The sequence below is a fragment of the Triticum aestivum genome, chromosome 7A (assembly GCF_018294505.1).
Source record: "Triticum aestivum cultivar Chinese Spring chromosome 7A, IWGSC CS RefSeq v2.1, whole genome shotgun sequence".
Classification (NCBI taxonomy): domain Eukaryota; kingdom Viridiplantae; phylum Streptophyta; class Magnoliopsida; order Poales; family Poaceae; genus Triticum; species Triticum aestivum.
The window spans coordinates 377,638,083-377,664,298 of NC_057812.1; positions in this window are offsets into that span (position 1 = coordinate 377,638,083).

The window sequence follows — 26,216 nt, forward strand, 5'->3', positions numbered from 1 at the left end:
GAGTAGATTCATTAATGATGTAAACGACTTTAATGCATAGAGTCATATAGAAACAATCAATTACGCCTGCTCTAGCCCATCTATTAAATTTTTTAAGGTGCAATCTTTCTAAAAAAGCGAGCGGCAGGCATGACGTTTTTGTACACAAGGCTGGTGGGTATTTCTTCCCCGTCGGGCCCCATGGGCCATAGCTCGGCCAGATGTGCGGTGTACACGTCGATGTACCAAGTTTTGACCATGGCGTAGGCCTCCCTTGTTCCCTCATGGCAGGCCGATATCTTCCAGGTTCGAATCCAGCACCGAGCCCTTGTAAGACGCTTGGCAAGGACTGTCTTATACGGGCACATGCTGTTCCTCGGGCCATAAAGCCTTGAATACTCCCATCATTGCCTTTCAAGCATCCTCGTGCACCACGACCAGATGAGTCATGCCGTCCTCCGATAATGGGTCATTAGCCTCAATGTGCTTACTGGCTAGGGAAACTTACAGGAAAACACATGTTAGCCCATCGATTATTTTTGCAAGTGAGAAACCATCCTAAAATGGATATAGAAAGTTACCAAAAATTGCTTGACTCGTTTTTCGCTCTTTCGCTTGGACTCAGATCCTCAATATGTTGCGCCTGTCGAGCATTTCAGCTCTAAGCGCGCTCGTGTCTTCCCTTCTTCAGGTTAACAAATGTTGGCCAGCTTGTCGCTGCGATTTCGCATAATGGAACTCTTCGCGAGCCTGTTTAAGATCCCTTTCGAGGTGATCAAGGGCTTGAGCTATTGAAATACACCATGTCATGTGACTTTGGGATGAGTGCACCACAAGCACGTAAAGGTGAATCAGAGAGACTTACCATGTGCTTCTCGGGCAAATTCCTTTAAGCGCTCTACTTCAGCTAGAGCAGTGTTCAGCTTCCCATTTGTCTGGTCGAGTACCTCGACGAGTTGATTGTTTTTCTCCGAGCTCCCTACAAAATACATCGTCTTCACTTAGTATCAAACCTTGATAAGGTCACAAGTGCACATACCAAGCCTTAGGGGCTACTACGAGTCTCGGTAGTTTAAGTTTGCCTTTAAGCAAACAAATTATGACCAACACAAGATATTACCGAAATAATGTGGCTTCAGATAAAACCTTACCTGCAAGCCCTGCGATAAAATGCTCACTACCTCCTCAAAGATAGTGGGCCGCTCCAAGGTAGGTGTCCATTGAGCTAAGAGCATTAAACTCTTGGCTAGTAAAGGCGGAGTCCCTTAAAGAGGCTTTTCGTCATCGGTGGTTCATGGCGCTCTAAACCTCGGAGGCGGTGGCCGAACAGGTCCCTGAATCCACTAACTGAGCTACCTCAGGAGCGGCTCCCGAGGTAGGAAGGGGTCCCGTTCCACTATTGGGATTCAACATCCTATCGACTCTTGTGCCCTCCGTTATAGGAGGAGGGATGGGTTGTCTCTGACATGATTGGAAGATTTAAGATCCATGATAAGTTATTCTCGAAAATGCAGTAACATTACCAGTGAGCTGAGGAAGTATTTTGGCCTGCCTCCACGGCTGTTGTGTGCATCCTAGCACCGACATCTCTTGTAGTGGGCTACTTTGAGGGGTCGGTTCTCCACGTGGACGCTTTGTGCGTCGTCCCTTTGGAGGAGAAGCTAGAGAACTATGGGCTTCGGGACGAGAGGCTCTCTTTTAAGTAGAGGATGGGGGCTTTACCGAGGAGGCCGACCATGTTCCTAGCACGTCCGAAGTGACGGCAACCTTTGAGCCATTAAGGCTCTCAAGATAAAAATTTCCCTCTTCATATATGAGGGACAGTTCTTCATCCTCATTGAAGAGAGGGTCATCCGCCCCACGATGTGTCTCAGGTTCGGGCGCAGGGCAGCTTACATCTCGGCCCAGCGCCTCCATCTCTATCCAGGTTCAGTAAAGGGTCAGTTAGAGGAACTGACCATGAAACAACTCGGATAAATAAGAAGGGTCGAGGAAACTTTCTATGTTTGCAAGATTTTAGTAAGACAACCCATCTTGGAACTGCCGTCTTGCGCACTCCTTTTCCTATCCCTAATAAATGCCTTCTAGAGTGGCCTCGAAGACCATTAGGTCATCCAGGTTTTCTAGGACGGATTGGGAGGTGTCGCCGGTTCCGTTGGACATGCACAACAAGTGTGGGCATTGCCGAAGTGGTTGGACTCTTTCGCTGATTGTCGTGGCCATTACATCTATAATGATGAGGCCAATATTTGCCAGCAGCTTTACTTGGACTGCCAGGTTTATTACGTTGGTGTAATCCTCCTAAGAAGTTGTCCATGGTCTCCAGTTGTAGCACTTCTTCGGGGGGTGATGACCCACATGTATAGGGGATCCATAGTACTCCTTCCGATAAGTAAGAGTGTCGAACCCAACGAGGAGGAGAAGGAAATGACAAGCGGTTTTCGACAAGGTATTTTTTGGAGGCACTGAAATTCTCGGTAACGGATAGTTTGTTAGCAAGGTAATTTGTAACAAGCAAGTAATAGTAACAGTAAGTGCAGCAAGATAGCCCAATCCTTTTATATCAAAGGACAGGCTGGAACGGTCTCTTATAATAAGCAAAGTGTTCTTGAGGACACACGGGAATTTTATCTAGTCACTTTCATCATGTTTGTTTGGTTCGCGTTTGCTACTTTGGTAATTCCATATGTGGGTGGACCAGTGCTTGGGTGTTTTTCTTACTTGACCAAACCTCCCACTTATGATTAACCCCTCCCACGAGCATCTGCAACTACGAAAGAAGAATTAAGATAAAATCTAACCATGGAATTAAACATATGGATCCAAATCAGCCCCTTATGGAATAGCCCGTAAATTAGGGTTTAAGGTTCTGTCATTCTAGCAACCAATCGTCTAATAACTACTCCACAATGAATTCCCTTAGGCCCAAAGATGGTGAAGTGTCATGTAGTCGATGTTCACATAACACCACTAAGGGAATCAACAACATACATATCATCAAAATATCAGACGAATACCAAATTCACATGATTACTTATGCCAAGACTTCTCCCATGTCCTCGAGAACAAAAGTAACTACTCACAAAACAATTCATCCTCAAGATCGGAGGGATATTGAATAGCATAATATATCTAAACATATGATCTTCCAAAAAATAAACCAACTAGCATCAACTACAATATGTAAAAACACTACTAGCAACCCACAAGTACCAATCTGATGTTTTGATACAAAGATGGAATATAAGAGATGAACTAGGGTTGGAGGTGAGATGGTGTTGTTGAAGATGATGATGAAGATTGGTCCTCCCATGATGAGAGGATTGTTGGTGATGATGACGGATTTGATTTCCCCCTCCCGGGGGAAAGTATCCCCGGTGGAATCTCTCCACTTGAGAGAAAAAGTGCTCCTGCCCAAGTTCCGCCTCGAGATGGTGGCACTCCGTCCTGAAAGTCTTCTCCTTTTTTCTAGGGAAAATGGGCTTATATACCATAAGATCGGCTCCACAGGCTGGCCATGGGCCCCACTACCCACCAGGGCATGCTAGAGGGTAGGCGCCCCTAGTGCCTAGTGGGCACCTGGGTGGCCTCCTCTCGTACTTCTTTTCTCCAATAATTTTTATATATTCCAGAATAACTCTCCGTAAAATTTTAGCTCATTTTGAGATGTGCAGAATAGGTATCTCTAATATAGCTTTTTCAGGTCCAGAATTCCAGCTACTGGTAATCTCCCTATTTGTGTAAACCTTGCATATTATGAGAGAAAAGGCATTAGAATTTTTCCACAGAGTGTTATATTGATTGAAAACACTATAAATAATAGTAGAAAAACATGATGCAACATGGATGTATCAACTCCCCTAAGCTTAGACCTCGCTTGCCCTCAAGTGAAAGCCGGTATCGATAGTCATGTCCACATGTTTAGAGAGAGAGAGATGTCTCGATAAAAACAAAATACGGACATAGTAGCATCATGATGATTATTATGACATGAATATTCATTATCATATAGCTTCTCATGAGCAAGTGATAATTCATCACAACATCGAAGTATAATGCATAAATTTCTTGAAAACCAACAAACTATGCTTTCAGGAAGGGCCTCATGTCAGAGCTTTTTAGCAAGTCCACATACTCAACCATCATTTAGTCTTCTATGATTGCTAACACTCAGAATGTATACACTACTTCAGGTTGGTCCAAACGCGACAGTTCAATCAGAGACCTTTCGATGAACCTGTGTGTGATGCATTAATCACAAACAATGATGTACCAAAACCGTCAAAAAGGATATAAAGCATTTGTGATGGCAGTGACATCAAACATGATTCCGATTAGAGTTGCGTGTGCGATGTCTGGCAAACGGTTAAGCCATCAGACTGTTTGTGATGAGGCAGAACAACAGAAACGGGGAGCGAGATGAGGGTGTGTGCGATATACGGCATACTGTTCACTTGGATGAACTGTGTGTGATTAGGCAACACAATAGAAATGGTCAGTCAGATCAAGGTGTCTGTGATGGAGGGCATACAGTTCACTCAGATGAACAGTTTGCGATGAGCCAAGACAACATAAATAGTTCAACTGAACAAGATGTGTGTGATACGCGGCAAACAGGTTTGTAATTAGAAATGTGTGCGAAGAATTCAACAGGGAGCTCTGCTTGTTCTTCTTGCTCTCATCCTTCATCTTCATGTAGTAGGGTTGATGATGGCCAAGGCGAGGTCAACCAGGGAGTTATGCTTGTTCTTAAGGCTGCACCAGACCCTGTAGTGGTGACGGATGTCGACAAGGTTCTGGCAGGCCATGCCTGAAACCTTGAGTGCTTTTAGATTGTTGATGATGTCCCCCGTAGCAAACTGTAAATGCAGCTCTTGATAAACCTGGTGAAATGCTCGCAAGGCCTTGTCGCCGGGCAATAGTTGTACACGAGGACGTGATGGCGCACACACAACTAGGTGATGGCAACCCTCTGATCGTGCCCGACATGACCGTTGGTGAAGTCAAGGTCGAATCCGACCACTTGGTACTTGTCCTCAGCAAGCAACTGCTCCATAGTTTGGATGGAGCTCTCTACCGAGACCTGCTCGTTCGTGTACACCACCGAGAGGGCCTTCCCCCTCATGTGGGTGTCCACAATGTGATGCATGGTGAACTGCCTCGTTGTCATCGGCGGCCGCTGGGAGCGCCATTGGAACCGCAGGATGTCCTCTTTCTATGTGTCGTCGTGGGTGTGCTTATTGTGTCATGTGGCATGAGAGATGAAGGTAAATGGCCGCAGGTATAAATGGGGGCCGGGCGTCCTGGATTCTCGACGCGTCCGCACGATAGTTTTTGAAGCGGGTAACTGCATCTTGGTGGTGCAACCGCATGCATAATGGCACCGCGTGTGGAGGGACAAGGGTAGGGTGCCTGGAGGGACGCGAGAGCAGAGCGCGCACGGCGGGACGTGAGCAGAATGTGCTGATGCGGCTTGAACTACATCGGTATATCCCCAGAAAGGAAGGGATGATGCAGCACCGCTACGATAGGTATTTCCCTGAGTGATGAGACCAAGGTTATCGAACCAGTAGGAGAACCACGCAACACTATGTAAATGGTACCTGCACACAACGATAAAATACTTGCAACCCGACGTGAAAGAGGGGTTGTCAATCCCTCCCGGGTAAAAAGATAGATAAATTTGTAGTAGATTGGATACATAGATCTCGGGAAACAGAAATAAAATAAATAATAAAAAATTCTAGCAAGGTATATTTTGGTTTTTGGATTAATAGATATGAAAATAAAAGCGAATAAAAATAGATCTTGAAGGAAAATATGATAAAGAAGAGACCCAGGGCCGTAGATTTCACTAGTGGCTTCTCTCGAGAAAAATAGCATACGACGGGTAAAAAAATTGGGCAATTGATAGAACTTCAAATAATTATGACGATATCCAGGCAATGATCATTATATAGGCATCACGTCCAAGATTAGTAGACCGACTCCTGCCTACATCTACTACTATTAAGTTCATGGAGAAACGGAGTAATGCAATAAGAACGATGACATGACGTAGACAAGATCTATTCATGTAGGAATGGACGCCATCTTGTTATCCTTAATACCAATGATAGATATGTGTCAAGATCATAAGATCGAACCTTCGTGATGACGATATGTGTCCCCTTCTGTCATTGGGATTGAGCACCGTAAGATAGAACCCATCACAAAGCACCTCTTCTCATGGCAAGAAAAATTGATCTAGCTGGCCTAACTAAACCAAAGATTCGAATAATAAATACGAGGCTATAAGCAATCATGCACATAAGAGATGAAAACTCAAATAATTTTCATGGATAAAATAGATCTGATCATAAACTCAAAGTTCATTGGATCCCAACAAACACACCGCAAAAAGTGTTATATCAAATAGATCTCCAAGAGACCATTGTATTGAGAATCAAAATAGATAGAGGAAGCCATCTAGTTACTAACTACAGACCCGAAGGACTACAATGAACTACTCACGCATCATCGGAGAGGCACCAATGAGGATGATGAACCCCTTCGTGATGGTGTCTTGTTTGGATCTATGGTTTCTAGAACTTGCGGCGGCTGGAATTGTGTTTCATCGACTCCCCTAGGGTTTTTGGATTTTCGGGGTACTTATAGAGCAAAGAGGCAGCGCGGGAGGTGGCCGAGGTGGGAACAACCCATCAGGGCGCGCCCAGGTGGGTTGTGCTCTCCTTTGAGCCCCACTCTGCTACATCCTTGGCCCATCGTGTGTCTTCTGGTCCAAAAAAATTCTCCAAATAGTTTTGCTGTGTTTGGACTCCGTTTGGTATAGATTTTCTGCGAAGTAAAAAACAAACAAAAAACTGCAACTAGCACAAGACACTATGTCAATAGGTTAGTCCCAAAAATGATATAAAGTTGCTATAAAATGATTGTAAAACATCCAGGAAGATAATATAATAGCATGGAACAATCAAATATTATAGATACGTTTGAGACGTATCATGTGCCGCGACCACCACAACCGTGAGCAATCACACGAATAGAGCAGTTGAACACGCAGGGAATGGTCGTCTACAAGCAGGCCAGCAGTTGCAACACTGCGTAGACAGTGACCATGTGCTACTACCTCCGTCTTTGTCTATTAGTCACCTTTAAATTATGTGCCATATTTTGACCTTAAATTTAACTAACAAAATGTTAATGCATGTTATAAAAATTATATAATTTTAAACTATGTTCAAATACGAATCCAACGATATAATCTTTGGCGACATGCATTTGTATTAGTTAAATCTCTAATCAAAATTTGGCACAAAAATACAAAGATGACTTATAAACCAGGATGGGGTAGTAGGTAATTACATCGCAAACGTTTGTTTTTATTAACCGTATGTGTGTGTGTCCTTTTGTCCTCCTCTCGCACGTCTAGTCACCCCGCTGCCGCAGATGGCTTCGAGCGCAAGCTTGAGCAGCGCATGAGGGTGTTCTTTTGGCCAAACGGTGTCTCTAAGTGGCACCAATGAATTGTCGGTGAGCCCGTTCCAGCGCAAGCTTCACGCCCGACTCGATGAAATCCCACAAAATCCCAATGCTTACGGGCCTGCTATATAAACCCTCACGACCGACGAGTCTTGCATCGCATTTTACTCCCCCTCCCTGTAGCTTATCTCGTCTACTTCTCCCACAATTGCCAATGGCACCGGTCCGTCATCGTCGCTCAGCCACTCCACCGTCATCAGAGGACAGCTCCAGCTAGGAGGCTATACTGTGGTGGCAGCGTAGTCCCCGGTGTAGTGTAGTGCATGTTGTTTCCCTGTTGGGTGTGCGCGGAACACCCACCACACGCTCCACCGCCACTGCCCGTCGGCAGATGTTGCCTGCCGCCGTTGCCGCTATCCCACCGTCTGCTGCCGTGGCCGCCACACCACCGTCAAAAGCCAGGGCCATCGCCCACTCCGTTGCCGCGGCCCAAAGGCAGAAGGTGGTCGTCGTGGCCGCCACCCCACTGTCGGCCACTATGGCCATCACCCGCTCCGCCCTCATGACCCGAAGGCGGGAGGTGGTGGTCATGGCCGCCAACCCATCATCAGCCGCCGTGGCCGCCAGCCCACCATCGACCGCCGAGGTGATCACCCACTCTGCCATTGCCACCCAGGCGGGAGGTGGAGGTGGAGGCCCGCACGTGCGTCAGCGACCTTGCGTGCTACATCGTGTTCCTCCGGGAAGAGGAGTGCCTCATGGAGCATGCAAAGAGCCTTACCGCCGTCGTGGCTACAACACATGCCTCTATTGACGCAAGCAATAAGGAGATCTATGATGAGTCCCGCGGCTTCGAGAGCGGTCGTCAGGAGGGACAGAGGGCGTTTGAGGTGAGCTCCGCTGAAGGTGCAGTAGCGGCAGACACCGTATTATAGTTGTCTATCTCGTCGGTAGGCTCCTCCCCCTCTGCCTCTCACCGAGCGCGCTAAGCAGAGGGAGGCTGTGATACGTCCCCAATGTATCTATAATTTTTATTGTTCCATGCTATTATATTATCCATCTTGGATGTTTTATATGCATTTATATGCTATCTTATATTATTTTTGGGACTAATCTATTAACCTAGAGCCCAGTGCCAGTTTCTGTTTTCCCCTTGTTTTGAGTTTCACAGAAAAAGTAATATCAAACAAAGTCCAAATGACCTGAAAATGGACGGTGATTTTTTATGGACCACAAGAAGCCCTCGAAGCAAAAGAGTTGGGCCAGAAGAGCCACGAGGCATCCACAAGGGTGGACGGCGCCACCCCTAGGGAGCGCCCTACTGTCTTGTCGTCGCCTCATGCACCCCCATGACTTGTTCCCGATGCCAAAAATTCCTATAAATATAGAAACCCCTAGAAATAAACCTAGATCGGGATTTCCGCGAGTGCAAGCCTCTGTAGCCACAACAAATCAATCGGGAGCCCGTTCTGGCACCCTGTCGGAGGGGCAAACCATCATCGGTGGCATCATCCCGGCGCTCTCCATGACGAGGAGGGTATGTACAAGTAGCTATGTGTTTGATCTCTCTCTCTCTCTCTCTCTCGTGTTCTTGATTTGACACAATCTTGATGTACCACGAGCTTTGTTATTATAGTTGAATCATATGGTGTTTCTCCCCCTGTATCTTCTTGTGATGAATTGAGTTTTAGAACACTTGATGTATGTCTTGCGTGGGATACCTGTGGTGGCAATGGGGTGTTCTATTGATTCATTTGATGTATGTTTCAGCACTCAACTCACGGATTCCCGAGGTGACATTGGGGTAATCTATGCATACGGTCTGATGCACGTTTTCGTCCTTGTTCCTCCGGTAGGAATCTTGGGGCACTCTTTGAGGTTCTTTATGTTGGATTGAATATTATGAATCTTAAGTTGTTTAATCCATATCGTACAATTAACCCACGGATACTTGTGGTGACATTGGAGTATCTAGGTGACATTAGGGTTGATTGATGTGTGCCATATGGTGTTATTTTGCTAACAACTCTAGGGCTGTTTGTAACACATATAGGAATAGCCCAATGGATTGATCGGAAAGAATAACTTTGAGGTTTTTCATCTTATGTTATCCATGATAGGAACTTTGGCGTGACTTTTGTCGCACATTGAGGGATTTCCATATGATTTAATTATGTTATCATTGTTGAGAGAACTTCACTAGTGAAGGTATGAACCCTAGTCCTTGTTTTCAAGCATTGGAATACCATTTCCGCTCACTTTTACCACTCGCTACCTTGCTGTTTTTATATTTTCAGATTACAAAAACCTATATCTACCATCCATATTGCACTTGTATCACCATCTCTTTGCCGAACTAGTGCACCTATACAATTTAACATTGTATTGGGTGTGTTGGTTACACAAGATACTCTTTGTTATTTGGTTGCAGGGTTGTTTGAGAGAAACCATATTCATCCTACGCCTCCCACGGATTGATAAACCTTAGGTCATCCATTTGAGGGAAATTGGCTAATGTCCTACAAAACTCTGCGCTTGGAGGCCCAACACGAGTCTACAAGAAGAAGGTTGCGTAGTAGACATCAAGATCTTTTCTCACGCCGTTGCCAGAGTGTAGCGACCAGACCTCAATCGGCAATGGTTGTAACAATCCTGTTGGCTTCTGATGCTCTGCCTTTACTCTCTGACACACATCACAAACTGCTACATACTCCGCAATATGCTTCTTCATTCCGGTCCACCAGAAAATATCTTTCAAATCCAAATACATCTTGGTATTTCCTGGGTGAATCGAATATGGTGAATCGTGTGCCTCTTGCAGAATTAGCTTCCTAATCTCCGGGTCATTGGGCACGTAAACACGGTCTTGAAACCATAGGGTGTCGTGCTCATCTTCACGAAATCCTTTAGCCTTTCCTTCGCTTATTTTCTCCTTTATAGAGGCAATCTCCTTGTCAGTCTTCTGAGCTTCTCTGATTCTATCCATCAAAGTTGACTGAATCTCCAATGCTGCTACATAGCCTCTCGGAACTATTTCCAAACATAGTTCACGAAGATTTTCTGCTAACTCCCTTGGTATTTCTCCCGTCATTAATGTATTGACATGGCCCTTACGGCTTAATGCGTCAGCATACTACATTAGCCTTTCCGGGATGGTAATGCAATCTCATATCATAATCCTTGATGAGCTCCAACCATCTCCTTTGTTTGAGGTTTAACTCCTTCTGTGTGAAAATGTATTTCAAACTCTTATGGTCCGTGTACACCTCACAATGGTTTCCAATGAGGAAATGTCTCCATGTTTTCAATGCATGCACTATGGCTGCTAATTCCAAATCATGCGTAGCATAATTCAACTCATGAGGTTTCAGTTGTCTTAAGGCATATGACACAACTCTCCCTTCTTGCATAAGCACTGCTCCAAGTCCTCGACGTGAAGCGTCGCAATACACCTCATAGTCCTTGGTCTGTTCTGGCAAAATCAACACTAGTGAAGTAACCAAACGTTTCTTCAACTCCTGGAAACTAGTCTCACATTCCTCAGTCCATACGAACTTGGTATCCTTCTTCAACAGCTCCCTCATAGGCTTTGCAATCTTCGAGAAATTCTCAATAAATCTCCGGTAGTATCCTGCGAGTCCCAGAAAACTCCGTATCTCTCCAATTGTGGTCGGTGCTTCCCACTTGGTCACGGTATCAACTTTAGTGGGATCTACTGCTATTCCTTCTCCGGATATAACGTGTCCGAGAAATCCTACTTCCTTCAGCCAAAACTCACATTTGCTGAACTTGGCATACACCTGATGTTCTCTGAGCTTCTCAAGTACCATTCGCAAATGTTCCATATGCTCCTCTTCATTCTTCGAGTAAACCAGGATATCATCAATGAACACCACGACAAACTTATCCAAGAACTCCATAAACACTTTGTTCATCATGTTCATAAAGTATGCAGGTGCGTTAGTCAGACCAAATGACATAACGGTATACTCGTACAGCCCATACCTGGTGGTAAAAGCTGTCTTAGGTATATCCTGTTCCCAAATCTTCAATAGGTGGTATCCTGATCGCAGATCGATCTTGGAAAATACCTTAGCTCCTTGCAATCGATCAAATACATCATTGATCATTGGTAGTGGGTACTTGTTCTTGATCGTTACTTCATTCAATCCTCGATAATCAACAACCATCCTTAATGATCCATCCTTCTTCTCCACTAGAAGTACTGGCGATCCCCAAGGCGAAGAACTTGGGCGAATATATCCCTTATCCAGTAACTCCTTAATCTGCTTCTTAATTTCCACCAAATCCTTTGCAGGCATCTTGTATGGTCTCTGCCTGGCAATAGCTCAATCAAAAACTCAATATCTCTATCCGGTGGCATGCCTGGCAACTCTTCTGGAAATACTTCAGGGAAATCCCTTACCACTAGTACTTCCTCCTGCACAACTCCTGTTAAGCAATTTACTTGAGTCCTCTTTGGCACATGTTGGGATACATACTTGATCCTTCTCCCTTCTGGGGTGGTAAGCAAAATTGACTTACTAGCACATTCAATATTCCCTTCATACTTTGATAACCAATCCATGCCTAATATCACATCCAATCCTTGGGATTCCAATACTATTAGGTCTGAGGGAAAAACATAGTTATCAATCCTTAATGGTAACCGATCACACCATCGACTGGCCATATTCTGCTCCAGGCGAGGTTACTAACATGGGTGACCTAAGGGCTTGGGTTGACATGTTATACTTATCCACAAATCCCCTTGAGATGTATGAATGCGATGCACCAGTATAAAAAAGAACGAGTGCAGTAAATGACTTAACCAAAACTTACCTATTACTGCATCAGGCTGAGCTTCAACCTCCTCCACACTAACGTGGTTCACCTGTCCCCTGTTTAAAGGGTTCGGCTTCTTCCCAGAGCTTCCATTGCTATTTCCATTTTGTAATTCAGGACATTCATTGGCATAATGTCCGGTCTTCGAACACTTAAAGCAAGTGACTTGGCTCAGGTCTTTCTTCGATGGGGTTGATGGGTTGGTGCGATTCTGGCCATTGCTTCCTCCATTCCAATTACCATTCCTGGGGCCATTGTGATTGTGTGAGCTACCTCCTCCATGGGTATGCTGAAAATGTCCTCCCGGTCTAGGGGTAAAACGTGGCTTCTGCCGAGCTCCTGAATTGTACTTTCCTTGTCCATACTTCCTCTTGCGGTTCTCAATTTGCTGCTGCTTACCTTCAATCATAAGAGCACGGTCTACCAACTCCTGGTAGTTGTTGAAGGTTGCTACCATCAACTGCATGCTCAACTCATCATTCAGTCCTTCTAGAAACTTCTCCTACTTAGCTGCATCCGTAGAAACGTCATCTAGGGCATAACATGCTAACTTACTAAAGTCCTCCACATACTGGTCAACTGTCCTTCCTCCTTGGCGCAAGTTGCGAAACTCACGCTTCTTCATGGCCATAGCTCCTGTTGAAACATGGGCAGTATGAAAAGCCTGCTGGAACTAGTCCCATGTGACAGTGTCGACAGGGAAAGTGGCTGTGAAATTCTCCCACCATGATGCTGCGGGTCCTTCAAGCTGATGTGCGGCAAACTTCACCTTCTCCACATCCATGCATCCAGTTGTGGTCAACTCTCTAGCTGTCTTACGGAGCCAATCATCTGCTGCTATCGGCTCGGTGCTACTTGAAAACACCGGCGGATTCAACCTAAGAAAACGGGCTAAGTGATCAACAGGTGGTGGTGGTGGTGGGTTGTTGTTATTGTTCCCCTGATTCTGATTCTGGACTAGCAACTGCATCAATGTGTTCTATTGCTGGATCAACTGGGTGAGCTCCGGTGGAAAGGTAAATCCGGGGTCACGTCTCGAAGGCATCTGAGGGTTTAGAAAAGATGAGAGTTAAGAATAGAGGGGGTCTAAAGAGAAAACACTACCCATATGCACATGAGGCAAAAGCAAACAATTCACTTCATTCAATCAAACAAGGGCATACAATCGATCTAACTATCACAAAAGTGCTAGGACTACTATATTTACATGGTGGACTACTTCTAGTGATGAGGTGGTCTACTAGAAATATTCTTCGGTTGCAGACTCCATGATATCTGCTCTGGCTTCATCAACATAGTCATCCTCACTATCATCTGGGTCTGAGTCGGTGTCGTCGATGATGATGTAGTCTTCCGGGCGAATCTCCTTGGGTTCTTCGTCTTCATCTACTGGTGTAGGGCCTCCCATAAATATCCCGATCTTCTTGATCAGATCGTCATTCTTCTCCACCAATACTTCAATTTCCTCTTCATAATCTTCACGTGTAGCCTTGAGTTCTTCCTCCAGTTCCTTGATTCTTGTCCTCGCCTTCTTCAGATCTATCATGTCGGAGCACATCTAGTTCTCGTGACGTCGAATGTGCTGGTTTAATTCCTGGATAAAAGCTGCAATGGATCTATCCTTTCTGGTGCTGATCATCTGCCAGTGCGCATCTCGACACCCACAAATCTGGTAGATAGTATCCTTGAGATCATTGCAGTAGACTTCTCCAATGCGTCCCATGGCGATGTGAGCTGCCATGCTCTTTCCTAGATTCCAAGTTGGTGCATCAAAAGAAAACTCTATGGGCTCAGTGACTGGCATGAACGTCCTTCCTGGAACTTGAACTTGAATCATCCAGCGCTCTTCTTCAGGTAAAGTGGCATTGTAGGTTCCGGTGAAGCTTGGTACTCCTATGTTCACGTATCGAGTGACTTCCTTCAAGTGACGTCAAAAGGGTGTATCATCATCCGGTTGCGTGAACTTGTTCCTTGCATCTGCCATCCTAAAGAGTAGGAAAGATGAGAGGTCAGAAAAGAAGAGAATGAATAGTGATCTAGGTCTTTAGCTTAGTGGACGTGTCCTACAGTCAGCGTGTGCTCTGATACCATCTCTGTAGCAACCAGACCTCAAACGGTCTGATCTCTGTGCTCCGGTGTCATCCCTGGATCAGTAATGCTGACACCACATAGTACTCGGAGGATTTATAATAGAGTAGCAATCACACACTTATTACATCGAGTGTCTCCATAGAGAACTTATTACAATAAATATGGCTTAAGGCCATCTAATAACGATAACAGCGGAAGGCTTGGAAGATAAGTGAGTCCATCAACTCCAACGGCATCACTGAGTATAGAACCACGACCTAAAACTCCTTAATCATCGTCTGAAAAGTCTGCAACATTAACGTTGCAGCCCGAAACGGGTCAGCACATGGAATATGCTGGCAAGGTAACACATAGAGAGTAATGGAATGAAATAGCTATACTATATGCATATTTGGCTGGTGGAAAGCTCTATGTTTAAAATTTTGCGTAAAGCCAATTTTTCCCTACTACAAAGGAATAAATTTATTTAACTATCATGGTAGCTGTTAAACATTGAGAATGGTTGACAGCATCCTCAATCCCAATTAAACATCATCATTATCAAAACCCAACAAAATTAATTTAGAGTAACATGTTGAGATTCACATGATAATCCAGGTACTAGATACTCAAAACGTCCATAACCGGGGACACGGCTAACCATGATTAGTTTATACACTCTGTAGAGGTTTGCGCACTTTTCCCCACAAGACTCGATCGCCTCCATTTGGTTTCTCACACTACATGATGTTTGAGAAACGGATGACCGAGACATAGTCTTTCAGAAGCGCTAGCACCTTACGATCGGGTAGACCGTACCACCTACATCCCCTACATCTGCTAGTCTACCACTGTAAGAGTTTGCACGACTTAGTCAACTATGCTAGAGCCCATACTAGCTTGTGGCTGCGCACGAAAGTTTCTAGTATGAATAATCTCATGATCCCTTTGAGCCTGGGTGGCGGTCCAAAAGAAAACAGGCAAATCCTGGATTACCCAGGTGCCTCAATCCACCCATATGTGTGTTTAAGTTGCCACTTTAGATGAACCATTAATTAAGAAACTCACATCTGACATGGATATCACTCACCCAATCCACGTCTATTAGCATAGCATGGCATAATAAGCAAACGTAGAAGTAACTCCCAAAGGTTTGAAAATAAACAAGTAATAGGTACTACCTCAACTACTTCCCATCCCACAATTTAATTAGATCCTAATCATGCAATGTTTGAGGATTGATCTAATGCAGTAAAACTGGGTAGTAGAAAAGGTATGATCAAAGTGTTACTTGCCTTGCTGATGATCCGGGAAACCTAGCAATTCGAAGTAACATGCGGGGCACTCCGGGTACTCTATCGCAAACAAACAAGCACACAATAAGTACTCATCTAATGCACGGGTAAAACTCGAATAAGAGATCTAACCAGAAGGTTCAACTTAAGAACTCCGGTTTGCAAAAAGAATCAAATCGAACGAAGCAACGAAAGTCAAGCGGCGAAAGAAAACAACTTTGTTCTACTAATCAGGATCTAAGTCAAATTTTACAGTACCAAAAACTTGTTTAAGTTGGTTAAACGGATAGAGGGTTTCGAGACAAAACTCCAGGCGCTTGAATCGCCTGATTGCGATAAACGAGCGAAAACTTATACTAAAAAGAAAATCAGATCGGAAATCATGATTAGAAAAATTGCAGATTTAATCCGAGAAGAAGGAAAATGATGAACGTTCGCTAGAATGAACGAACGGACGAATGCTCACTGATTAAATAAATCAGAAAAACCGATCTATTTAAAAAAACTAAAACTAAAAAAACCGACGGAAAAACCGAACGGTTTTTCGAAAAATAAAATAAAAAAATGACGCGGATTTCGAGGCGACCTCGGCGGCGGGTCGGCGGCGGTGGAGGGCGGCGGCGGCGGACGGCGGTGGCGGCGGGGCGGCGGGGAAGCGCGGCGGCGTCGGCGGGCGGCGAGGCGGCGCGGCGGTGTTGGCAGCGGGGCGGCGCGGCGGCGTTGGCGGCGGCGGCAAGGTGGCTAGGGTTTCGGGGCGGCGGCTGGGCCTCGGGCTGGCTCCCCCCGGCTTATAAAGCCTTGGCGGGCCGGAGTCCCGGTCGGACACGGCCCATAGGTCGGTTCGTTTTTTTAAAATAATTACACGCAGAAGGAAAATAAAAAGAAATACTAAACGGACTCCAAAATTCCCGAAATAAACTTTCCTGCGCTTCTAAAATCAAGCTGCACAAGGTGAACATTTATTTGGGGCCTAAATGCAATTTTGAAAAAACACACATTTTCCTAAATTAAAATAAAATAACGAAAAACTCCGAAATAAAATCTTATTTGATTTTATTATTAAATCCTCAATATTTCTTTATTTTGGGAAATTCATTTTATTCCCTCTCTCATATTTTTGTAATATAAATAATTGATGATAAAATAATAAAAATCAAATGATCCTATTCTCAAAATTTGAGAAAACTCAAATATGAAAATAAAGAATTTCCCAACTCTCTCCGTGGGTCCTTGAGTTGCGTAGAAATTTCTAGGATCAAACCAAAAGCAAAACAAAATATGATATGCAATGATGATCTAATGTATAACATTCCAAATTGAAAATTTGGGATGTTACATGGAGAGGTGAGGGCTTGAAGGTATATCTTTAGATCTTGCAATTGAACCTTTTAGTTTCCTGTTTTATCACTAGTTTAGTTATAAAAGAAACTACAAAAAATGGAATTGAGGTTGCCACATATTATTCATCTTTTTAATGTCTTTGGTGAAAATGATGGAAAGGAAAATTGTGCTCAAGTGTTAGAGGAAGAAGTCAATAAAATGTTCGGCACTAATATTTCAATGATGAGCATGATTTCAGTATTTTGAGTATGAATTATTTGAGTATCCATGATACTAATGATATGCAAAGCTACAAGGTTGGGGATGCTATGTTTGATGAAGATGATATTTTTAGCCCCCCCAGTTTTGATGAGCAAATTTATTATGAGGATAGCATGCCTCCTATGTATGATGATTATATTGATAAAAATGGGTTTGTAAGAGTGTCAACCATAGGTACTAATGATCCCACTAATTTGGAGAGTGTTGAATCTTATTGTTATAATTATGAAAGTGGATTTGGATAGGTCATGACTTTATTTAATTATGACTCTACTATTTCGGAAGAGGTTCCAATTGATTGTGAGAACAAAGTTGGTATCTATGATGATTATTGTGATGACATGTATGCTATAAAGAATATAACCATGAAATTTGTCATCACGATTTTTATTTTCAATTGGATTATGCCTCACATGATAGTTATTTTATTGAGTTTCTTCCCACTATTCCGAATGAGAAGAATTTTGCTTATGTTGAGAGTAGTAAAATTTCTATGTTTATGAATCATGAAAAAAATGCTTTATGTGATGGTTATATTGTTGAATTCATTCATGATGCTACTGAAAATTATTATCACAGAGGAACATATGCTTTTACATATTGCAATAATACCAAGTTCTCTCTCTATGTGTTGAAAGTTTTGATTGTTTTACCTTCCTATGGTAGTAGATTCGCATTCCCATAATTTGTTTGATCACAAAATCCATATGCATTGGAAGTGGATTAGACTTAAATGTGTTAGTCATATGCTTCATGATGCTCCCGTTATCTTACAAATATTATCTCTGATGTGAGCATCATTGACATCATCATGCCTAGCTCAAAAGGCATTGAAGGAAAGCACTTGTTGGGAGACAACCCAATATTTACCCCTACTGTTTTTGTGTGTTCACATGATTAGGATACTGTAGTCATCATGTTTTAGAGCTTTTGTTCCAACAAAGTGGCAAGTAAGACCTTTGTGATCGTCTATGGTGATAGTTGATTTGATCTTGCTGAAAAACAGAAACTTTTAAGCTCATTGCCTGAATTTTAGAGATTTAGAGAAGCGTGCTTTTGATCTAAATTTTTTACACAAGATTGATATACAAATTTCCTAGCATGTCCTAATTGTTCACAATTTTTGGAGTTACAGAAGTATGGAAAGTTTCCAGATTACTCCAGACTGTTCTGTTTTTGACAGATTCTGTTTTCATTGTGTTGTTTGCTTTTTTTTGATGAATCTATGGGTAGTATCGGAGGGCATGAACCATGGAGAAGTTGGAATACAGTAGATATAACACCAATATAAAATTAGAATGAGTTCATAACAGTACCTAAGTGATGATTTGATTTAGTATACTAACGGAGCTTACGAGTTTTCTGTTGAGTTTTGTGTTGTGAACTTTTCATGTTTTGGGTAAAGATTCAATGGACTATGGAATAAGGAGTGGAAAGAGCTTAAGCTTGGGGATGCCCAAGGCACCCCAAGGTAATATTCAAGGACAACCAAGCTTCTAAGCTTGGGGATGCCCCGTATGGCATCCCCTCTTTCCTCTTCATTCATCGGTAACCTTACTTGGAGCTATATTTTTATTCACCACATGATATGTCCTATCCTTGCAAGGTCATTTTATTTTGCTTTGCTTTCTGTTTGAATAATATCAAAAGATCTAAAATTCTTAAAACTTAGAGAGTCTTCACATAGTTACATAATTATTTGACTACTCATTGATCTTCACTTATATCTTTTGGAGTAGTTTGTCATTTGCTCTATTGCTTCACTTATATCTTTTTAGAGCTAAGTCATAGTTTTGTTTTGAAGAAATTGATGAACTCTCATGCTTCACTTATATTATTTTGAGAGTATTGAAACAAAATGGTAATTTTCTTTGGTTATGAATTTAGTCCTAATATGATAGACATCCAAGAGGGCTATAATAAAAAATTTCATATTAAGTGCACTAAATACTATGAGAAGTTTGATTCCTTATGATTGTTTTGATATATAAAGATGGTGATATTAGAGTCATGCCAGTGAGTAATTGTGGATTGTGGAAATACTTGTGTTGAAGTTTGTAATTCCCGTAGCATGCACGTATGGTGAACCATTATTTAATGAAGTCGGAGCATGATCTATTTATTTATTGTCTTCCTTATGAGTGGCGGTTTGGGACGAGTGATGGTCTATTCGTACCAATCTATCCCCCTAGGAGCATGTGCGTAGTACTTTGTTTTGATGACTAATAGATTTTTGCAATATGTATGTGACTTCTTTATGACTAATGTTGAGTCCATGGATTATTCGCACTCTCACCCTTCCACCATTGCTAGCCTCTCTAGTGCCGTGCAACTTTCGCCGGTACCATACACCCACCATATACCTTCCTCAAAACAACCACCATACCTACCTATTATGGCATTTCCATAGCTATTCTGAGATATATTGCCATGCAACTTCCACTAATCCTTTTTTATGACACACTTCATCATTGTCGTATTGCTTTGCATGATCATGTATTTGACATCATATTTGTGGCAAAGCCACCGTTCATAATTTTCATACATGTCACTCTTGAGTCATCGCACATCCCGGTACACCGCCAGAGGCATTCATATAGAGTCATATTTTGTTCTAAGTATCGAGTTGTAAGTAAATAAAAGTGTGATGATCATCATTATTAGAACATTGTCCCATGTGAGGAAATCAAAAAAAGAAAAGAAAAAGAGAGAGGCCAAAGAAGCCAATCAAAAAATGAGAGAAAAGAGAGAAGGGGAAATGTAATTATCATTTTCCACACTTGTGCTTCAAAGTAGCACCATGATCTTCATCATAGAGAGTCTCCTATGTTGTCATTTTCATATACTAGTGGGAAATTTTCATTATAGAACTTGGCTTGTATATTCCAACGATGGGCTTCCTGAAAATGCCCTAGGTCTTCATGAGCAAGCAAGTTGGATGCACACCCACTTAGTTTCTTTTTAAGATTTCATACACTTATAGCTCTAGTGCATCCGTTGCATGGCAATCCCTACTCACTCACATTGATATCTATTGATGGGCATCTCCATAGCCTGTTGACACGCCTAGTTGATGTAAGACTATCTCCTTTTTTTCTTCCCCACAACCACCATATTCTATTCCACCTATAGTGCTATGTCCATGGCTCACGCTCATGTATTGCGTGAAAGTGAAAAAAGTTTGACAACATAAAAAGTATGAAACAATTGCTTAACTTGTCATCGGGGTTGTGCATGATTTGAATATGTTGTGTGATGAAGATGGAGCATAACCAGACTATATGATTTTGTAGGGATAGCTTTCTTTGGCCATCTTATTTTGCGAAGACATAATTGCTTTATTAGTATGCTTGAAGTATTATCATTTTTATGTAAATATTAAACTTTTGTTTTGAATCTTATGGATCTGAATATTCTTGCCACAATAGGGATGATTACAATGATAAATATGTTAAGTAGCATTCCACATCAAAAATTCTATTTTTATCATTTACCTACTCGAGGATGAGCAGGAATTAAGCTTGGGGATGCTTTATATGTCTCCAACATATCTATAATTTTTTTATTGTTCCATGCTATTATATTATCCATCTTGGATGTTTTATATGCTATTTTATCTTATTTTTGGGACTAACCTATTAACCTAGAACCCAGTCCCATTTTCTGTTTTTTCCTTGTTTTTGAGTTTTACAGAAAAGGAATATCAAACAGAGTCCAAATGACCTGAAAATTTACTGTATTTTTTAAGGACCAGAAGAAGCTCTCGAAGCAAAAGAGTCGGGCCAGAAGAGCCATCATGCATCCACAAGGGTGGAGGGCGCACCCCCCTATCTTGTCGTTGCCTCGTGGACCCCCCTGACTTGTTCCCGACGGCAAAGATTCCTATAATTATAGAAACACCCAGAAATAAACCTAGATCGGGAGTTCCGCCGCCGCAAGCCTCTATAGCCACGAAAAACCAATCGGTTGCCTGTTCTGGCACCCTGCCGGAGGGGGAAACCATTACCGGTGGCCATCTTCATCATCTCGACACTCTCCATGATGAGGAGGGAGTAGTTCACCCTTGGGTCTGAGGGTATGTACCAGTAGCTATGTGTTTGATCTCTCCCTCTCTCTCTCTCGTGTTCTTGATTTGGCACATATTGATGTACCGTGAGCTTTGTTATTATAGTAGAATCATATGGTGTTCCTCCCCCTGTATCTTCTTGTGATGAATTGAGTTTTACCTTTGAGGTTTCACTATTATCGGATTGAATACTATTATGGATTTGAGAACACTTGATGTATGTCTTGCGTGGGATACCCGTGGTGACAATGGGGTGTTCTATTGATTCACTTGATGTATGTTTTGGCACTCAACTCTCGGATTCCCGAGGTGACATTGGGGTAATCTTTGCATAGGGTCTGATGCATGTTTTCGTCCTTGTTCCCCCGATAGGAATCTTGGGGAGCTCTTTGATGTTCTTTATGTTGGATTGAATATTATGAATCTGAAGTTGTTTGATCCATATCGTATAATTGGCCCACGGATACTTGTGGTGACATTGGAGTATCTAGGTGACATTAGGGTTGATTGATGTGTGTCATATCGTGTTATTTTACTACGAACTCTATGACTGTTTGTGAAACATTTAGGTAAGAATGGCAATGGTTCGGGTTTGGATCGGGTTGAACAATATCAATTCATATCCATATCCATGACGACAATCTTTGCCCGCTCATGAAAATATCCACGGGTGAAAAATTGTGTCCATGTCCAAACCCGATGGATATTCATACCCATTGGATATCCATTAGGTCCTCTCGAGACATATAAATAAGACATAACACAATGTTAACATAAGCTCTTCCATTCTTCACCTAGTGGCAGGCTAGGCTTCACTTATGGTAAACATCAACTTATGGTACATCAATGCCCACATACAACCTCAGATCATTTAGTATTTTTCTAACAGATTAGAATGACAAGTCATTTAGCAAGGAGATAAAAATAAGGGAAGGGGCGTTGTAGAATGTTACGGTGGGAATTGAATGTCAAATAATAAAATTTATGATGGGAATTGTGTGATTTCTTTTACATGTTTTAGATAAAAAAGTGCAAAATTGAAGTGGGACATGTGACTGTGGGTAGGGATAGAAGATTTTTGCCCATTAAGTCATACTATCGGGTCGGGTTTGGGTATACCCACGAGTACAAGATTATATCCATGCCCTACCCACGAGCAATCGGGTTGGGTTTGGGCGCTGCCCGTGGACACAAAAGCTATCCAAATCCTATCCATTCGGGTCGGGTATCCATGGATATCCATGTCCATGGGTAAAATTGCCATCCTTACTTATAGGAATACTGATGTCTACTACACAACCTTCTTCTTGTAGACGTTGTTGGGCCTCCAAGTGCAGAGGTTTGTAGAACAGTAGCAAATTTCCCTCAAGTGGATGGCCTAAGGTTTATCAATCCGTAGGAGGCGTATGATGAAGATGGTCTCTCTCAAACAACCCTGCAACCAAATAACAAAGAGTCTCTTGTGTCCCCAACACACCCAATACAATGGTAAATTGTATAGGTGCACTAGTTCGGCGAAGAGATGGTGATACAAGTGGTATATGGATGGTAGATAAAGGTTTTTGTAATCTGAAAATATAAAAATAGCAAGGTAACTAATGATAAAAGTGAGCACAAATGGTATTGCAATGCTAGGAAACAAGGCCTAGGGTTCATACTTTCACTAGTGAAAGTTCTCTCAACAATAGTAACATAATTGGATCATATAACTAGTCCTAAACATGCAAAAAAGAGTCACTCCAAAGTCACTAATAGCGGAGAACAAACGAAGAGATTATGGTTTGGTACGAAACCACCTCAAAGTTATCCTTTCTGATCGATCTATTCAAGAGTCCATAGTAAAATAACATGAAGCTATTCTTTCTGTTCGATCTATCATCGAGTTCGTACTAGAATAACACCTTAAGACACAAATCAACCAAAACCCTAATGTCACCTAGATACTCCAATGTCACCTCAAGTATTTGTGGGTATGATTATACGATATGCATCACACAATCTCAGATTCATCTATTCAAACCAACACAAAGTACTTCAAAGAGTGCCCCAAAGATTCTACCGGAGAGTCAAGACAAAAACGTGTGCCAACCCCTATGCATAGGTTCATGGGCGGAACCCACAAATTGATCACCAAAACATACATCAAGTGGATCACGTGATATCCCATTGTCACCACAGATAAGCACGTGCAAGACATACATCAAGTGTTCTCAAATCCTTCATGACTCAATCCGATGAGATAACTTCAAAGGGAAAACTCAATTCATTACAAGAGAGTAGAGGGGGAGAAACATCATAAGATCCAACTATAATAGCAAAGCTCGCGATACATCAAGATCGTACCACCTCAAGAACATGAGAGAGGGAGAGATCAAACACATAGCTACTAGTACATACCCTCAGCCCCGAGGGAGAACTCCTCCCTCCGCGTCATGGAGAGCGCCGGGATGATGAAGATGGCCACCGGAGAGGGATTCCCCCCTCCGGCAGGGTGCCAGAACGGGTCTAGATTGGTTTTCGGTGGCTACGGAAGCTTCTGGCGGCGGAAGTTCTGCTCTATTGTGCTCCCTGAAGTTTTTAGGTTATATGGGTATATATGGGAGGAAGAAGTGCGTCGGTGGAACTCCGGGCTGTCCACGAGGCAGGGGCGTGCCCAGGGGGGTGGGTGCACCCCCACCCTCGTGGGCATCTCGGAACTCTCCTGGTCCAACTCCGATACTCCGTGGGCTTCTTCTGGTCCAAAAATAAGTTCTGTGAAGTTTTAGGTCAATTGGACTCCGTTTGATTTTCCTTTTCTGTGATACTCTAAAACAAGGAAAAAACAGGAACTGGCACTGGGCTCTGGGTTAATAGGTTAGTCCCAAAAATAATATAAAAGTGCATAATAAAGCCCATAAACATCCAAAACAGATAATATATTAGCATGGAACAATAAAAAATTATAGATACTTTGGAGACGTATCAGCATCCCCAAGCTTAATTCCTGCTCGTCCTCGAGTAGGTAAATGATAAAAACAAATTTTTTTATGTGGAATGCTACCTAACCAATTTCTCTAAGTAATTCTCTTCATTTTGGGATGAATGTTCAGATCCATAAGATTCAAGACAAAAGTTTAATATTGACGAAAAAAATAATACTTCAAGCATACTAACAAAGCAATTATGTCTTCTCAAAATAACATGGCCAAAGAAAGCTATCCCTACAAAATCATATAGTCTCGCTATGCTCCATCTTCACCACACAAAATATTTAAATCATGCACAACCCCGATGACAAGCCAAGCAATTGTTTCATACTTTTGATGTTCTCAAACTTTTTCAATCTTCACGCAATACATGAGCGTGAGCCATGGACATAGCACTATAGGTGGAATATAATGGTGGTTGTGGAGAATACAAAAAGAGAGAAGACAATCTCACATCAACTAGGCGTATCAATGGGCTATGTAGATGCCCATTAATAGATATCAATGTGAGTGAGTAGGGATTGCCATGCAACGGATGCACTAGAGCTATAATGTATGAAAGCTCAACAAAAGAAACTAAGTGGGTGTGCATCCAACATGCTTCCTCACGAAGACCTAGGGCACTTGAGGAGGCCCATTGTTGGAATATACAAGCCAAGTTCTATAATGAAAATTTCCCACTAGTATATGAAAGTGACAAAACAAGAGACTCTCTATCATGAAGATCATGGTGCTACTTTGAAGCACAAGTGTGGAAAAAAAGGATAGTAGCATTGCCCTTTTTTTGGGCCTTCCTTTTTTGTCCTTTCTCTTTTTTTTGGGACAATGCTCTATTATTGATGATCATCACACCTCTATTTATTTACAAATCAATGATTACAACTTGGTACTAGAACAAAGTATGACTCTATATGAATGCCTCCGGCGGTGTACCGGGATGTGCAATGACTCATGAGTGACATGTATGAGATAATTATGAATGGTGGCTTTACCACAAATACGATGTCAACTACATGATCATGCAAAGCAATATGACAATGATGGAGCGTGTCATAATAAACGGAAAGGTGGAAAGTTGCATGGCAATATATCTCGGAATGGCTATGGAAATTCCATAATAGGTAGGTATGGTGGCTGTTTTGAGGAAGGTAAATGATCGATTTATGGTACCAGCGAAAGGTGCGCGGTACTAGAGAGGCTAGCAATGGTGGAAGGGTGAGAGTGCGTATAATCCATGGACTCAACATTAGTCATAAAGAACTCACATACTTATTGCAAAAATCTATTAGTTATAGAAATAAAGTACTACACGCATGATCCTAAGGGGATAGATTGGTAGGAAAAGACCATCGCTCATCCCCGACCGCTATTCATAAGGAAGACAATCAATAAATAAATCATGCTCCGACTTCGTCACATAACGGTTCACCATACGTGCATGCTACGGGAATCACAAACTTCAACACAAGTATTTCTCAAATTCACAACTACTCAACTAGCATGACTCTAATATCACCATCTCCATATCTCAAAACAATCATCAAGTATCGAACTTCTCATAGTATTCAATGCACTTTATATGAAAGTTTTTATTATATCCCTCTTGGATGCCCATCATATTAGGACTAGTTTCATAACCAAACCAAATTACCATGCTGTTCTAAAGAATCTCAAAATAATATAAGTGAAGCATGAGAGTTCATCTATTTCTTCAAAATAAAACCATCATCGTGCTCTAAAAGGTATAAGTAAAGCACTAGAGCAAACGACAATCTACTCCGAAAGATATAAGTGAAGATCAATGAGTAGTTGAATAATTATGCAACTATGTGAAGACTCTCTAACATTTAATAATTCAAGATCTTGGTATTTTGTTCAAACAACAAGCAAATCCTAACAAAATAAATTGAC